A 19093-nucleotide genomic window follows, 5' to 3' on the forward strand; every position below is an offset into this window, starting at 1 on the left:
CTTTTTTCCCTACAAGTGTTCATAGTCTAATAGATTTTGCTACCCATCAGTCTTATTGCATAAGCATCTCATACTGCCTGACTCCCTTTTCAAATCTGATTTTGTGCATTCATGAGATCACCTTGGTTTGTCATAGTTATATGGCAACAGGGGCTGACCTTTAGACATCTGACAAACTGAGATCCATCTCACAAAAAAGTTTTTGCCACAGGACAACTTTAAGGTGCTTCTTCTGCTGTTTATATTAGAACAGGTAACCTCCCTCTCTAGAATTTGAATGAGCTTGTTTTCCGCTTGGGGAAAACATTAGGAATATGAGTGCTATTCAACTGACAGTCTTTCACCCACACCTGAGTTGGATCCTATAGCTGGACTGGATCCTATAGTGGCCGTGGTAGATCTTTCCTACTTTCTCCTTTCCCCAGTAGCTTTGTATGAGCATGCAAAAGGTGATGGAAGAAGGGTGTTAGGGAACCCATGTGGGCAAAAACCTCACACAACACAATCAATGGCAGGGAGGAAAGGCCTTCTGCACTTTCTCCAGCAAGGCGTCTTCCACTACAAGGAAAAAGCAGGATATAACTAGTTTGATTAAGAATTAAATAATAAAATCAAGAAGGAGAACTATGAGCAGGAGCATGTGATCCCAACTATGCCAATGAAAATAATCTCCTTAAGACACTTGATTCACATTCCAGCAATTACATACCATATGTCGGGTAAATACGATTAGAATTGTGACCATCGCCGCTTATATGCAATATGTGACTTCTTGTTTGACGTTAATTGGGTTTTTATGGGGATTTTATTGTGTTTTAACTGTTTATGTTGTAAACCGCCCTGAGACCTATTTGGAGAAGGGCGGTCTAAAATTTAAATAATAATAATAATTTGATTTGTCTGATAAAGATTATTAAATATATGAAATTACCAAGAACCGGACACGACTGAATGGCTGACAATAACAACAATAACAACATTGGAGCCATTATACATAATAATAATTACTATTATTAAACAACAACAACAACAGGAATTGAATTCTGTAGCAACCAGCTATTGCTGGGTTAGTCATGCAATGCATGTAGTAAGGTAGCACTGAACAAAACGATTCACAAAGTTACTTGGATAAATCATGAAGGACTGCAGTCTGACTTTACTACTGTGCTTAGCTGAAAGAAGGATTCTGTTGTAGAATTTTGCATCTTTTAATGTCTCAAGACAGGCTTTACTTCAGTTCTGTGTTTAGACTTTTGGTTGGTTCTACAACCCTAATTCCTAATGCATTGTTTATTGAATTCGACCCCCCCCCAATCAATTGAATTGACTCACCCTGTGTAATTCGCTTTGATTCCCAATGAGAAAAGGTGGACTACAAATAATGTAATGAATAAATAAATGACACCATGAGCCATTTATTATAAACAGTGCAATAATACAAGGAATGCAAAAATTAGTAATTAAACAAAACAGGATCAGATGAGATGTCAAACTGAGGAAAATAGAATTATGGAATTGGACACAAGAGCAGCATAATACATCAAATAAGCAGATAATAATGTCATAGGTTGCAGTCCTGTTTCCTTTCTAGAAACGCATGTACTGATCTTACCCTTTGCAGGATGGTACTTTCTGAAGGCATTGCTCGGATGAGCGAAGCACACAATGCACAGCAAGTGAGGTGGTACTACAAGTAGGAAGGGCCAAAGCCGTGTTGTTTTACATTAGCATTTCCCACAAAATTATGTGGTAATTTAGAGACTACATGGGGCAGGAACTGAATATAGCATTTTATAAAGCGATCCAAATCTAGAATTTAGGCTTCATAGCAAACTTTTACTTGATCTTGTATTTTTTTAAAGTACTAAATTGAATGACATGGAATTGCACAGACTGAAAGGTTTCTTTATCATACCAAAAGTGTCAGGCTGGCAGAACTATTTTTCTTTAAAAAAATAATTAATGCCTCACTGCATCCTCATGTCAGATGGGAGAGATAATCCTATTGTTTTTCTTTTTTTCTAACTCCCAGCAGGCATGTTACGCATACATAGTTAGATCTGTTTCAGGGGCCTGTTTCTCTGAAGAGATGAATGATGATTCTCACATTCAGAATTCACATCCCAACCCTATAGTTATGTCTAGCAGGGATAGTACAGAGTGGTATGTGCCAACATACCTGGCACATCTTATGCTTGATTAACTGGGGGAGGAGTTTCAAAGTTACCTGCAAATTATCATTTCATTCTAGACATCTACTTCTAGCCTTGTGTGTTTATTATTTATGAGACTTCTAAGATGCTTTTCCATTTACAATAGGTCTGCCAACCTCCAGTTGGTAGCTGAACATCTCCTGAGATTACCGCTGATCTCCAGGCGACAGAGATAAGTAGATAATAAAGAAATTCCCCTGGAGAAAATGACCGCTTTGTAATGGACTTTATGATGCTATACCCTGTTGAATTCCCTGCCCTCCCCAAAATCCACCCTCCTCAGATTCTACTCCCAGTAGTATTCTATTTAATGTTTGTTTGTTTATTATACGGTCAAAGACCAACAAGTCATAAAATTCGACATCAAAGATTTAGCTTACAGTGTTAGAAAAATATAGCAGACTCTGGTTAGTATAAAAGCCATGAAATCATTGGGTAAGTTTAAAATTATATGATTTTTATCCCAACCCTGTTGTTGTTGTTAAGTGTGAAGTCATGTCCGACTCATTGCGACCCCATGGACAATGATCCTCCAGGCCTTCCTGTCCTCTACCATTCCCCAGAGTCCATTTAAGTTTGCACCGACTGCTTCAGTGGCTCCATCCAGCCACCTCATTCTCTGTCATCCCCTTCTTCTTTTGCCCTTGATCGCTCCCAGAATTAGGCTCTTCTCCAGGAAGTCCTTCCTTCTCATGAGGTGGCCAAAGTATTTGAGTTTCATCTTCAGGATCTGGCCTTCTAAAGCAGTCAGGGCTGATCTCCTCTAGGACTGACCGGTTTGTTCACCTTGCAGTCCAAGGGACTTGCAAGAGTCTTCTCCAGCACCAGAGTTCAAAAGCCTCAATTCTTTGACGCTCGGCCTTCCTTATGGTCCAACTTTCGCAGCCATACATTGCAACTGGGAATACCATAGCCTTGACTAAACTCACTTTTGTTGGCAGGGTGATGTCTCTGCTTTTTAGGATGCTTTCTAGATTTGCCATAGCTTTCCTCCCCAGGAGCAAGCATCTTTTAATTTCTTTTCTGCAGCCCCCTGTATTCACTATCAAATGATGGGTTTTACAAGCTATAGCAAGAAATGCTGCTGCTGGAACTGTAAATTTCCAGTTTCCATCTTCCAGTAACTGCCTTGTATTCCCAAATCCAAGTGATGATTGTCGAGTTGAGGGGTAATTAGCTTATCCCAAACATCTGAATAAAAGGGGAAACAGAGGAGGACATGTACTACATTTTCAACCTCCCCAGATCCTCAAGGGAAGGGCAGAACCTCAAGGGCAGAACCTTTGAGGAAGGGCAGAACCTCAAGGACAGAAGATGAGGGGTGGAGGGACCCCTATCTAGATGAGGGGGTGGAGGGACTACTCATCAAGTTTGTAGATGACACCAAATTGGGAGGACTGGCAAATACTCCAGAAGACGGAGACAGAGTTCAACGAGATCTGAACACAATGGAAAAATGGGCAAATGAGAACAAGATGCAATTTAATAAGGATAAGTGTAAAGTTCTGCACGCCTACTGGATGGGGGATACGCTTCTAGGTAACACTGTGTGTGAACGAGACTTTGGGGTACTTGTGGATTGTAAACTAAACATGAGCAGGCAGTGTGATGCAGCAGTAAAAAAGGCAAATGCCATTTTGGGCCTTATCAACAGGGGCATCACATCAAAATCACAAGATGTCATAGTCCCATTGTATACTGCAATGGTCAGACCACACCTGGAGTACTGTGTGCAGTTCTGGAGGCCTCACTTCAAGAAAGACATAGATAAAATTGAAATGGTAAAGAGGAGAGCGATGAGGATGATCTGGGGCCAGCGGACCAAGCCCTATGAAGATAGGTTGAGGGACTTGGGAATGTTCAGCCTGGAGAAAAGGAGGTTGCCAGGGGACATGATAGCCCTCTTTAAGTATTTGAAAGGTTGTCATTTGGAGGAGGGCAGGATGCTGTTCCCGTTGGCTGCAGAGGAGAGGATACGCAGTAATGGGTTTAAACTACAAGTACAACGATATAGGCTAGATATCAGGAAAAAAAATTTCAGTCAGAGTACTTCAGCAGTGGAATAGGCTGCCTAAGGAGGTGGTGAGCTCCCCCTCACTGGCAGTCTTCAAGCAAAGGTTGGATACACACTTTTCTTGGATGCTTTAGGATGCTTAGGGCTGATCCTGTGTTGAGCAGGGGGTTGGACTAGATGGCCTTTATGGCCCCATATTCTATGATTATATGATTCTAACCTCAAGGGCAGAACTTTTTCTATACCCTTCTTCTAGCACTGTTTGATATTTAATTTAGTCCAAAGGTCTTCAGGAAAAGATAACTTCAATTCAGCCTGGAATGTCTATAAGGACAGCACTATTCTCAAATCTTGGGAGAAAGAATTTCAGTGTCAGATGAAAAAAGCCCTCCTGAAAGTTCCACCCAGTCTTGGCTGAACTTGGTTCCTACGGGACAGCTACATGGAAGGACATGTGGTGCCTAGGGAAAATTTGTCAAAATTAATCTATAGCTCTACCCTGCTATGTTGCATGAAGGGATCTTTAGAAAACAGCTTGTGATGTATCTCCAGTTTATTTTATTTCACTTTAAAAGTTCAGAGAAATAACCTGGAGACACAGTAACATTGCACTGAAATGACTACTAGAGGGAGCAATACACATGCAGAATGGAGAAGAAAAAGACATGCAAGCAATGAAAATAAGAGTGGGGAAAAGCTGGAAGACCAGTTGGTGAATGGTGCTTGGTACAGACACATGCCAGTGGGGGGAAAGACACATGAAATGAAAATAAGTGTGTAGAAAACCAGAAGACCAGTTGGTGAATGGTGCTTGGTAATAGCATTGCTTAGGGTTAACAATCTCCAGATCTCCAGATCGTTCCTGGAATTTTCCTGGAATTACACCTGATCTCAACTATAGAAATCAGTTTCCCTAGAAGAAATGGCAGCTTTGTGGATTAGATTATACAATCTGTTCCACTATATATTTTTGGTAAGGCCTTGGAGGAGGAGCATGTCTCATGGCTTAAGTGCCACTCAGAGCTTAACACCCACTTAGAGGCTCTCCAGCCTCTAAGTGCCTCCTCCTGCTCCAACCAGCTTATCTGTCTATCCAGCAGCCAGCCACTTGCCTCCCATCCCCCACCCCTGACCACTTCCTCCTCCTTCCACTTCCCTCTGAGGCTTGGAGGCTGCAGATCCCTGCCATGTGAGAGCTGCCCCTGCCTGTGAGTTCCAGCTATGCCTACAGCCTTTTCCAGATTCTGGGTGGAGGGGGAAGCCATTCTTCCAGTTCACCCCCCTAATCTAGCACCCATTGTATTCCTGAATGCTACGGGCTTGGCCCCTAGTATATAATAAACATTCAAAGCTAGTGTAGAAGTATGCCTAAATCTAGGCTAAATAGAAGTCCATTCCATCCCCTCTGATATCCCACCCCTTCTTCAAATTGCACTCTCCTGAGTCACCACCCCACTCATACCAGACATTTCCCCAAGTCAATGTTGGCAATCCCAGCCATACTCCCTGCTCTTTTGATTTGGCACCGGATGGCCATTGGTGAGAAACCTCTACAGTCTGTGACATTGCATTGGTACAATACTCATTGAGTCTCAGTTACCCTTTGCTGTCAATGCAACTGTTCATAGCATCAGCCATAAGTGCCGTAATCCTTAAGTAAGCCTGTCAGCAGGCACTCACCCGCTGAAGGGCAAAGTCTCTCAGTATTGACTTTCACTGTGATGGTCAAAGTAATGAAAATCAGGCATCTTCAATGACTCTGTTCAAGCTGAGTTTAAATGAATGAACATGGGCTGGCCTAGGGAGGTGTGAAGCCTGGCATATAAAACCTTGGCAGACACATTATTCTTTCTTTCCAAGTGCTGCTAACAGAAATCGAGCTTTAAACACTTTCCTGAATGGTTACGATGGTGTGTTTTATTGACTTAAACTATTTATTAGATTTGGAATTGACCCTACCCAAAGGATTCAGGAGGGGCAGAATTTTGAAAGTTAGACATGGATTCAAAGAGCCACAGGTGGCATGACACACATAGAATGAGATTTTCATACCCCACCACTCCCAAGGGCTAGAGGAACATCTAGAATAGTATATAATGTGATACAGGATTGAAAATAGAGAAAATTTAAGGCCCTTGCTTGAGCTGATGTGCATTCTGGTCATGCAAGTGGCTTTCTGGATTTCAGCCATAAGAATTGTGGAACACACGCACTACAACTGAGCCAAGGCCAATTTTTAGAAATAATCCTTGATTAAAAGTTCCTCATATGCTTTAAGGAAAATTTGTAGTCTCTTAGGTTAGGTGTTATCCATCTTTTTCATCGGTGCAAGAAAGCTCCCTTTGGCAAGAAAGAACCAAGTGGTTTCCTAATTACTCCTCCTTACTGCAGTTGCCTGTGTTGCAGATCTTTTCCCCCTCAAGCATGTCTCTCAATCTTGAGCATTACAGTCTTCAGCCCTTACAGGCAGCTGCTGGGAGAAAGACAAGGAAGGAAAGATCCAATTCTACATGTTATTGTTGTGGTGGCTGTTAATTTATTTCTCACAGTTTGACCATACATTCCTCGTAGAAACCACTCTACTATAAGAAACATGATAAACCTGTTTAGTTTCAAAGAAAAGAAAATATTCAGAAGAAAAGCACTAAACAACTTTGTGGGCATAACCATAACCTATTTGATGCAATGGGAGAACAGCAGGATTATTTCATCGGTGATATTACAGTTATCTAGTGATGCCAGTCTCCAAGTAGGACTTGGGAATCTCCCGGAATTACAGCTCATCTTCATACTAACAAGATCAATTCCCTTGGAGAAAATGGATGCTTTTAAGGGCGGACTCTATGGCATAGTACTCCACTGAAGACCCTCTCCTCCCTAGTCTCTATTCTCAAATCAGCTGAGGTTTCCCAACCTGGATCTGGTAACCCTACTCCTTCATATCTCACCAGTGGTCAGGGGAGAACTGACAACTCAACCATTCTCTCCTACATCTTCAGATCTCATTCATTTTCAGATGTAGGAGACTCTGTAGTATGTTCTCTCAGGATCAATTCAAGGTTTTAAATCAGTGATGCTCTGGATGCCTCCCAACTCCCTTGCCTCTGTTCACCTTGTGCATCCACCTGGTTGACACAGGTACTATTTAGCTGGTGTGAAATATTTCCTGGAAAATTATTTAAAATTTTGTGTACAGAGACATGGTGCCATTAGTAACATAGCTGAAGAACCTCAGAGAGAGATGACATTTTTCATCAGCATGTGAATCCTGACAGAATGAGATTAATTGCCAAACTGTAAAATAAGACTTACTTTTGACAGCCACAACCACTTCAAGGTTTTGAGAACAAAACTGATTGGTTACTTCTGTAGTCAGTTGTAAATATTCTCAGTTTTGGAGTGTGAAATTGTAAGTGTGAAATTATCAACATACTTCTCATGTTGGCATTTATATCCACAAATAAAGAGCGACCTCATCACATATTATCATTTCTAGGATACTATACCGATCCTCCATAGCACATACTTTCCCCTACTCAGAGTAGTGCAATTTTTTTAGAATCTTGCTGGTTTTCCAAAGCTTTGACAAGGTGTGTGTGTGTGGGGGGGGGGGGGGTTAAAAATTTACTTAGGACCAATAAGACTGGCCTTCAAACTTGCATCTTATAGCTCTCATTTTTCTTTAAAGTTGCTTTTTTTCTGATATGGAATCAGCCCATGATACACAAAGGTAAGTTTAAGTACTGTCAGGCTTGAAACCATTCCCTTCTTCACTATATTTGATGCAAAATGCTTAATGAAATTAGATAATGTGTCAAGCTCAGGATTGCAATTAAATGTCCTACTGAACTGCAGTTAAAGATTAAAGAATGCGTAAATGAACTGAATTACTGAATTCCACCAACAGAAAAGCATCTCTGCTGTACTATAGAATTTATGAGTTTTGCAGCAGAGGAAGGAAGAATATAGTGAGCACATTTAAAGGACAACAGATATCCAGAAATTTATGTGGACCCAGAACACCATCTATCCATTTAATTGGCGGTCTGATGATGTGGGATTTCTGACCCACGAAGGTTTACTCCACCATAAGTATGCTAGTCCTTAAAGGAATTGTAATACTTCAAATCCTGTAAACAGAGAGATTAAAATGAAGTAAGAAGAAAAATTAAGCTCTTCAACAGAAATAGGGAAGGAATATATATTCCCTTTGTTGATATTTTGCTTGTTTCTGGGGAAAATTTTCCCTATAGTATTCTAGAGGAAAGTGTAAGATGAAATCTCACAAGCTGGTTCCTGGATATAATGCAATATTTTATCTATTGTGGTGTTCCTTCTTGCGTTTCTTGATCAAAGATCTGAATAGTCCTGGAATACCATTTTGGGAGTGGTAATCATAAAGTAAATTATGTGCCTCAAATAGCATTATAATAAAGGCAGTTTAAATTCTAGGGTTAAGATATTAGTGTTTTTAATAGAAGTCGGAATTTGATATAAAACAACTAATTGTGAGGGTTTTACTTGGCCCTTATAAATATATAGGTATAACAATTCTGCAACAGCTTGGTGAGAGCCAGCTTGATGTAGTGGTTACGAGCACAGACTTCTAATCTGGTGAGTTGGGTTTGATTCCCTGCTCCCCCACATGCAGCCAGCTGGGTGACCTTGGGCTCGCCACAGCACTGATAAAGCTGTTCTGACTGAGCAGTAATATCAGGGCTCTCTCAGCCTCACCTACCTCACAGGGTGTCTGCTATGGGGAGAGGAAAGGGAAGGTGAACGTAAGCCGCTTTGAGACTCCTTTGGGTAGAGAAATATAAGAACCAACTCTTCTTCTTCTTCTTCTTCTTCTTCTTCTTCTTCTTCTTCTTCACCATTAAGTATTATTCTCTACATCTATGTATTCTGTGCATGCGTATGGGGATATGTGTCAAGCAATACAATATTTTTTGTTACTTTGGCTACAAGTCTAATACCATCGTCTGACAACTTTCTGTTGTATGGTGGCTTGAATGAAGGGCTAGCCCGAAGTAAGTGCATAACCATAAATATTTGAAAATGAGCACTATAGGTCATTCCACTGAGATTGCAAGTTATTCAATGCTGCGCTTGATTGTGTACAACTGTACTCATGAAACCAAGGGGTACATATAAAATTGTCACAGAGGCAGTTTCTCCAATATAGCCATTTTGACAATGATTTTTATGACAGAATATATTCTGCTACAAAATTAGAAATACATGAATCATTAATTAGCTGTTCATGTCTCAGGATAGGCATTGGTCTTAGGAGAATCTTGGCAAGTCCATCTGTGATTTAGACAGGTGACTGAGCAATGCATTCCTTCTCACAAGCAAAGAAGAAGAGTCAGAAGCTGTGCTGGTCTTGTTAATGTTCAAGACTAAGCAATAAGTCAGACCATCTATGCGTATTTTGTGGAGAGCAGTATGAAGGAGACAGCAAGGATTCATAAAAATAAAACACGTCAAGCTTGCTTGATCTTTGCTTTTTGACAGGATAATAAGCTTGGCAGGAAGGGGTGAACAAAATGGACATGTATTTTGACTTCAGCAGGGCATTTGACATTATTCTGCATCAAACTCTGAAAAAGCCGTTTGAAAAATCCTCGTAAACTGATTTTTTTTTAAAAGAACTGCCTTACCAGATACACACGTTAATTTCTGAAACAGTTGCTAAGCAGAGTCCAGAGTAGTGCAGCAGGAGTTAACAGTGTAATGGATCAGCGTTCAGCTGTTCAAACTGAAAGATGTGCAACGCAACTTTCTTTCATGCATAGTCAATTATTTTCTCCCTAACTGAATGCAGCAGGATATCATAGCTAAATGAAAGCAAAAGAAAAAGGGGTGGGTGGAGAAGCATACTTTTTTCTGTAGCCATATCCCCATCAGCAAGTTGCTCATACATTTATTTATACACTTTCATTTAATTCCAGGGATGCACAGGTGAACAATATAGAGACACATAAAAGACTGGATGCTGGAAGATAAACTTGTGTATCTTGCTACTTATTCACCATGTGAAACATCCAAAAACACAAATCACAACAAAGGATAGGGCTGGAGTGGTGGGAGAACAGTAGAGAGCTATGATTAGAAAAAAAAAAAAAAAAAACCTGGAGGCTCCATGTGGGTAGAAGCTACAAACAAATTACTCACCAGTTAGAGCAACCTCTGCTCAGCTGGATTCAAAGTAGCCCAGAGATCACACAGTTCAGCTGCTTTGCATCCTGTATCTCTACAATAAACAAACAGAAAACACAATAGTTTTGCAATCTTGGTTTGCAAGATCTGATGCAATCACAGCTTTGCCTTAATTTCCAGGCAAATTTGTTCTTCCGTTGCTGATGAACGCTTTGCCCCTAAGAACCAAACTAGGGGGGACGTGCTTTTGTTCATCAGGGATTTCATAACTGATATATTGCTAAGATTCCATTCCCCAAGTGACATATACTCAATTGAAATCTTTTAGCAACTCATTAAGCTGCAATATGTGTCAGTGGGCAGCGTGTACCTGTCCAAGTGTATCGAACAAAGTCAAGCATCAAAAGGTTTTCATTAGAAGCCTTTCTTAATTATTAATCTTTAGATCACTCATTAAAGTTACATATTTCTCTAAATTAAAGATCACTACAACATCATATTACATTCATAATCTCTTTAGCTCCTTGGTCTTCTGAGACAATTTCAAACCATGGCAGGGGAAACATAAGTATATTAGGATAACTTTGAAAAGACCACGGGACTGTAGACAGCCGTAAAAGGCAAGGTGCTGTATCACTCTTGCAATGCCATCCTAAGCAGAGATACCCTCTTCTAAATGCACCGCCCACAATAGATTGGAAAAGAAATATAATGATTCATGATGGTCTGCAGTAGAACTCTCGAACAAACTAGGAAGGAGATGCTCTCCACTTCATGTTTTGCTTCCATCCTGTACCGATGTACATAACAATCTTCTGGTGGTTTTAGGAGTAGAGGAAATCTGTTTTCAGTGTGGGGGGAAGGTGACTGGAAGGCATATCTGACTTCAGGAAAGAGAGACAGATTAATATTTCAGAAGGACAAGAAACTATTGGCTCGTGCTGTAGGGTGGGATGTAATTGAGGGCACATTAGATATGACTTGGCTTCAAATTCACCATGGTTAATGGCCACTGTTGCTGAATCAAGCTTGCATTTCAGAACAACATTAAAAGCATGAGAAGATATTCTGGAGTAGGTTAATTGCTAGTCTGTCTTGGAATCCAAATGAGCATGACAAAGGCTATGAAACCAAGCTAGCCTGAGATCCTCAGGCCATTCTGCTTTTATAATTTATATTTTCTGAATAGGTTTGCCGAGCAAAGTTGTTGTTGGGCTTTTTAATATGGGGAAAAGTGATTTGAATGGGACCTTGTATCTCCTGGACCGATTATGCTTGGGGTGGCGGAAATCCAGGGTGGCGGGAGCGGGGCAGCCCCAATTGTGCATGACACTGCCGCCATTGCAGCCCTGGCCTGGCACAGCAACCTGGAAGGCCCGTGGCAATCTTCCATGTGGGTTTTGGGTCGGGCCAACACCGTGCATAATCAGTGTCCCTATGGTGTCCCTGGCGCGGAGCTGGCCTTGGTGGGAGAGTGGCATGCTGCTGCCTGCCATCATGCGGTGGGGGCCCCATGCCCCCCACTCCCCTTCTCACTGCTGCCACAGCCAGCCAGCATGCCGGGCTTTCCAGCCCTGGCGTTTTGCGCGTGCACCTGCTATGCCCGTGCAATCTACATACGCCGGGGGATTTGCTCCCTGGTGAATACATGGGAAGTGTGGCTGCTGTCGTGCATAATGGGTTCTGGTGGAGCAAGAGACCATTTCTGAGAGGACATTCACTTCAGCACCACCAAGAGCCACCTTGGGGCCTCAGAAAAAGATTCCCTCTGGGCAGCTCACTCATATTACCAAGACCCAGTCCAAGCATTACATAACAATAAGTGACAGGAGTTCCTGTTAACCTCAAAAACGAAGCAAAACTGATGGGGGAACTGTGCCATTTTCATACATTAGTAAGTCAACTCTTCATCATCCACGTGTACACAGAAATCTGCAAGCCCCCACAGAGCCATCAGAGTATGAAAGTTGGACAATCCATTTCTTCCATGGTAAGGGCTGGGGTCAGAGCCCAAGTGCTGCTGCTTGAGAAAGGAAGGAGATCAACTTATGTATCAAATACATAAGCATTTCCATTGTCCGATATTCCGATTCTCTCAGCTTGAGTATAATTACCATAGGCTATTCACAACTCGCTGGGATAGTCTTTTGACTAAGCTTCCCCATACCTTTGAGCCAAAGGTCAATACATATATTGTTAAAATTTAAGTGGAAAATAATAGGTAAGAGTTTATTACTAAGTGTTATAGTTCTTAAACTGTAATTTAGTTGAATTATGAGTTCTGAAATGTTATTTCATTTCAGATTATAGAATTAGTGAAGTACATACTAGTTGGTAAGACTTGGTCCTTTAGTATTTTCATTATGATAGGCAAAAAAACAATCTCTTGTTTAATACTTACATTTTAATTTATAGCATGCCTAAAGGAACAATGGCATTTGATGACTTCATGTTCATAAAATAGTAATAGGAGGTACGTAGTGTTTGAAATTGGGGTAACAAATTTGTAAAAAAAAATATGTTTTCTTTTGTACTTAACTGAATTCTTCTATATTTAGGAAAAAACCACTGATGAAAATGCTACAGTGAAAACGGTACAAATCTAGAGTCCATTTTGGTTCTTTGATTACTATTAAAAGAAGAGATAAGAAACTGTATTTCCATCTTTATTCATTGTTAAATTGTTTAACTGCTAGTTATAGAAGAAGAAGAGTTAGTTCTTATACGCCGCTTTTCTCTACCTGAAGGAGGCTCAAAGCGGTTTACAGTCGCCTTCCCTTTCCTCTCCCCACAACAGACACCCTGTGAGGTGGGTGAGGCTGAGAGAGCCCTGATATCACTGCTCGGTCAGAACAGTTTTATCAACGCCGTGGCGAGCCCAAGGTCACCCAGCTGGCTGCATGTGGGGGAGTGCAGAATCGAACCTGGCTTGCCAGATTAGAAGTCCGTACTCCTAACCACTACACCAAACTGGCTCTCTACACCAAATAGCCTAGGGTAGGTTCTTTTTTCTGCTGCTATTGTCCCATATTATGTCAATTTATTTAACCAATCCATATAGGGTTGTGCGCTTAAACACCTAGGTAGTGTTTAATGGTAGCCATTCTCCTGAAGCCAATCCCCCCCATTGATTGAAATTTATATTCCCTCTAATGTTTCCAGCCCATTTTATCGTACAACCTTTAATTTGTTCATTTTCAGAGCCATAACGCAATAGCAATTTGTAGATTTTGTCTACCAAATGTTTCATATCACCCGCTATCAATTTGTCATAAGCAGCTTTCTCTCTCAGCTGCTCACCTTCTTTCTTAAGTTGTTCTGTTAATTTTAAAACTATTTGATATTAACTTAAGCAAGGTATTGTCTTATACCCAGTTCTGTGCATACAAAGGACAGTAAAACAGGCAGAGGCTTTCAGTAAAAAAGAATACTCCAAAGATTATCTATTGACATATCCACAGAGAGCATTGTAGATCCTGACATGGCAGGGGAACAACAATGCTGAGACCCTACCAGGGAGCTCTTAGCCTGGACTACATGGATTTTACCCAGCTGATGCAATTTGTGAGCAAATGACATTGATCTTTTGTGATTTGTATTCATGGTTGTGATCCTTATTGTATTTGCATCTTGCTTTGCAGGGGTGGGGGGCAACATGGTATTTCAAGTCAAGTGAGGTTTTATTGCCATTACAATATAAACATAAGATGTAAAAAGTATGCTGCATATTGTGTTTTGAATGTTGACTGTTTTTTTCTGTGGAGGGTAGAAGGTGGGGTTTTGGGGAATGTATTTCCCACCTCATCTATAAGCCCGGGGGAAAAGTTTTAAAAGTGGGCAGGTGCCATAACCCATTCCTGGGGGTGAATATCATCAACTTGGCCGGGCAGAACTTCCCAGCATGTTCTACACACATGGGGGTGGTTTTTCCTCTTGACCTTGAAGAGCAATGCTTTTCTGATAGCTCCCTGGTATGGCTTCTGCATTGTTGTTCCCCTGCCACATCAGGACCTACAATGCTCTCTTTGTATATGTCAATAAGCAGCCTTTGGATTGTTCTTTTTCTGAAAGCCTCTGCCTGTTTTACCGTTCTTCGGATGCGAATAATTGGATATGTGACAGCTATGTTTTTTCCTTCTTTCTTAACAGTCTGCCATTCTTTTATTTCCCCTTGTTTGTCCACTATATTCTCACAAGTTATATTGTCTATTTTCTTTCTTGGACTTAAATCAAGATGAGAATTTATTAAAGAAGTTAATGGCAAGATTGAAGGGTTTAATATTCCTGTACACATAAACCATATCCTTAGCAAGCTGTCTCTTATAATATCTATGCCATCTTGTCTCTGAATCGTTCTTAACAATTTCTTTTCCCATACATTTTAATGTAACTATCATGTTGTATCTTCAATATGTATCAGTGATATTTGAAACAAAAAGCTCAGTTTAGGCTATATATTCATTTTAATTGTTGATATCTGTCCTAGCCAAGAGATTTTTTATTTTTCCCATTTCTGTATATCTTCAGTTATTTTTGTCCAAATGTTCTGATAGTTTTCTTTATAGAGTTCATCACTTTAGTGTGTTACATTCACTCCCAAGTATTTAATTGGTTTAACTGTTGCACATCCTGTTGATTTTTCTATTCATTCTTTTTCTTCCATTGTCATATTGAACAACATTATCTTAGTCTTATTTTTGTTTATGTTATATCTGAAAAATAATTAAAATCTACAAATTTGATCCCTTACACATTTCATTGAATTATCAGGACTGGTTGCCAAAGTAACCACATCATCCATATAACTTTTCACTTTGTTTTTTCACTTTTGTATTATTTATTATGATAATATTTTTATCTTTTCTTATTCTGATGGCTAAGATTTCCAAAATCTGGCAGTTTAGAAGCAAGTGTTTTCATGGAAAACTGAATTACATCACTGAAGTAACTCAGAAGCAGGCAAGGACTGGGCCATTTTGAATCAGACTAGTAACACTGTGATATTCTGAATGTCTTATTTGGAAAAGCCAATATTTGACAGTAGTAGTTGTGGCAAGAAACCTAGCGTAATGATCCATTGGTCTCTGGTGCAATTGGAATCTGACCTTTTTTAGAAATGCTTTGAAACACAGGTCATTATGGTTTTTTCTGATGTTGTTTGACAACTGTATGACAATAATGTAAGACAAATGATCAGTGAGGTGATCTTTCCCAACTACTAATGTTATTAATAAAGGTCAGGACATTTTTATCAAGACTGCTAAGCAATGTCCAGCTTATTTAGATCAATGGCAGTCTGTAAAAATTGTTAAAAATGGTTAGTGGTGAAACTGAAAGGAAGAATGGATTACACATGACGTCCAGATCATTTATATTAGCATAGTACTAGAGAGCTCAATTAAAAACAAAACAAAACCTCAAAGCCTTTAGCCACAATTAGCTTTTAGGTAATGATGGGCTAATGTTAATTTGTTTAACATGAGTGCTATTAGTTTTGGGTTTCTCTGTATGACAACCTAAAGTGATTTAATAATAATTCCTTTTCCATGGGAAATCCTGGGATCTCTAATTCTATAAAAGAAGCTAGATAACGAGTCCTTTCCTCGGTTATAATTCTCAAGACTCCTTGGATGAAGGCATGATAATTAAATTGGAGTAAGGCTGAAAGTGTGTTTGCATCACCCCTTGAGCAACAGTCAATTCCAGCAATAACTTTGAGTAAAGTACTTCTAGGTAGGTATGGACAAACATAAACAAATGGAGGGAATTTAATCCTCTTTGAACTGGCTATGCAGTTCTATTACCCCAAAAAGAGAGAAAGAAAAGTAAAAATAACCGTGGAAATTACTGTTGGAATAAACTAGTGTTGTTTGCAATCATGTTTTCAATCAGACCATGTATTGAAATAAATACGGAGTTTACATGTGCCCTTTGTTCTCATTTAGATAGAGATTTACATTAGAAGCAGATGGGAATATGTAATGTAAAATTATTCATGGGTTACCTTCCATGGATATATGTCTAAATTCTTTTATACAGTTGTATTGTGTTTTATGTGTGGTAGTTAGGAAAGATTTCAGATATAAGGCAGCCCATTTTTAGTGACAATTTATGGGCTTGTGCTGTTTCAGTTATACATATTCCTGGATGGAAATTTGGGTCTTTCCATCTTAAACTGATATCTGTACTGTCATTTCCCCCACTGCCTTTTGTTTCTCCTCACTATGATGGATGTGAATGATCTGTTTTGATATAAAATCAGAGTACTGCAGACTCTTTTTTAAACCAACAAGCAGCTTGCTCACCTTCTGCTTGATGAATTGGAAGTTCCTGAAGGCAGATATATTTGTTTTAATAACAGATTCCCTGTCACTGCATACTGTTAAAAAGATCTGCAGCTTTTGCAATGCCTACCTGGTGGTTGTTTCTTTGTGGTCTAGTAATTCTTCTCCCAAATGCATATGTTATGATCACGGCAAGAAACAGAACTCATTTTTATTTAGCTGTTTTCCTCATTGTTGTCCCAAATAGACTATGACATGTTCCGCATTCTAGATAATCTGTGTAGATGTAAAAACAAACAAAAAAATGCCATGTGATATGCAAGGGGCAAAGCAGATGGGGTGACAAAAGCATTGGAAGGTGAAATGAAATACAAATAATGTCAACTTCCATTCCTTCTTAAACACATTTCCAAGGAGGATCTTCCATTGTTCTAAGACAAAATGTGACAAAGTTAAAGGAAGAAGAAACAAGGACTCTCTTAAATTCATGCATGCAAAATCCAAACTGCTAAATAGTTTTTTGCCATTTAATTTTCACTTGCATGAGCATATAATATAGGCCTCCAATGAAGATGGAAAAGTCTTTTCCCTTGTGTGTGTGTGTGTGTGTGTGTGTGAGTTAAGTGCTGCCAAATTGCTTCTGCCTTGTGGTGAGGTTAGGAATGAATGTCTTCCAAATCTTTCTGTTGTCGACAGCCATTCTCAGGTCTTACAAACTGAGGGCCGTGGCTTCCTTGATTGAATCTGGGATTAAAAAGCAAATCAGTGTTTATTTTTATGCATTTATGAAAATTGTTCATATTTATTCAATATGTACGGAAATTATTTTGTTCCTGACATATGTCTCCTTGGAGGAAAAAACCCATCTGTTATACAAAAAGTAACACCCAACGTCAAAATCCTAATGTTGCATGAATGTGGCACAATATGACTAAATTTTTAATATTTTGTTATTGAGAATAAGAGCTGGGGTTTTTTTGTACCCCATTTGTTATTACCCAAAGGAGTCTCAAAGCAGCTGAAAATCACCTTCCCTTCCTCTCCCCACAACTGACAGCCTGTGAGGTAAGGGAAACTGAGAGAGCCCAGTGACTGGCCCAAGGTCACCCAGCTGGCTGCATGTGGAATCAAACCTGGTTCTCCAGATTACAAACCACCACTCTTAACCACTACATCAAGTTGGCTGTCAATTATTTAGTATATAAAACATAGGGCTTGTTTGATGAATAATTTGCATTTTCTGGCACAATGCTGCTTATCTGCTCTGAGAATGATGGTTCTACTCAGATCTGTTCAATGGTGTTTGCTCCCAGGACCTTGTCTTGATGACTGAAAATATAACCAAGGAACCAGAAAATAAGCTGACCGGTCTTTGAGGAATCTGAGTTACTGCTCAAGCTAGATTCAGGCAAGAAATTAGATGTCATATATATCACTTGCTTTAGACGTAGCTACCTTGACTACCTTAGCATCCTGGTATAACTACATATGGATTATTAGCTTCTTGCTGACTCTCTTAAGTATTTACTTACTTTGCATAATTTATAGTTTATTCCAGGCGTGTAAAATTAAGAAATGCAATAGAATGATACAATGCATGAAACAAACAATGCAACAGAACTAGATTACAGGGTTGTTGTTGTTTTTTAACATGTTAACATCTCTGCCCTAACTAGTTTTCTGCAGCTACTCTAGGATAAAGAAGATTTGTCATCCTTTAAAACACAAAGCCACCAAGCTCCAAGGGCAACTTCGCACTTGCTGCAGAAACAATAAAAGAAATGTGAACACTCTTTTTCTCTCCTGCTTCCAGGTCATATAAAAATGGCAGAAATAACATTTTTCCTCTTATGAGGAGGTAATAGGGTTTATTCTGTGGGTGCTATGCATAAGCATTTCACTTTGCATGACAAGTGGAAGTGGAGAAGAGAGAAAAATCACCCCTTACCTCTTCTTTGCTATCTACAAAACAGCTCTTAGAAGATTACACAAAAATTGACTTTTGAGAAAGCAAAGACGCTTTTTGCCACTCAGCTAAGATTAAAACTGGAATGGTCCCTGTGGAAGTGTTGGTAGGTAAGAATCTATCTGCCATTTTTCTCTGTTACACCACTATAATCCAATACAAAACAATTATCCTGCATTGCAGCAGGAATATTTTTCCTAATTAAAGTATGGCCCTATTACTTTAATAGATGAGTCCCTGCCCAGGTTTGTTACTGTGTTTATCCATCAGTGAATGATTCTGAACAAATGTTTTCTTATTTAATCTGCCAGCATTGGAAAACTAGCTCAAAGATGCCCTGGGAAATAGGATTGCTAGTGTTTATTGGCTCCACTTATGTATCTGTAACATCAGTTTGACACTTAAAACTGTACTAGGCTCATCTCTCCCTATCAATTTATTGCAACTCAAGAAA

At 39.6% G+C, this 19093-nt stretch overlaps 1 protein-coding gene across 2 annotated transcripts in view; it reads left to right on the forward strand.

The window, feature by feature from the left end:
• Nucleotides 1–19093, forward strand: part of ZNF804B (zinc finger protein 804B) — a 197661-nt gene that overhangs the window by 50482 nt on the left and 128086 nt on the right. The gene's annotated exons all lie outside the window — the stretch shown is intronic.

This window comes from Paroedura picta, chromosome 11 (assembly GCF_049243985.1).
Source record: "Paroedura picta isolate Pp20150507F chromosome 11, Ppicta_v3.0, whole genome shotgun sequence".
NCBI classification, from domain to species: Eukaryota; Metazoa; Chordata; class Lepidosauria; order Squamata; family Gekkonidae; genus Paroedura; species Paroedura picta.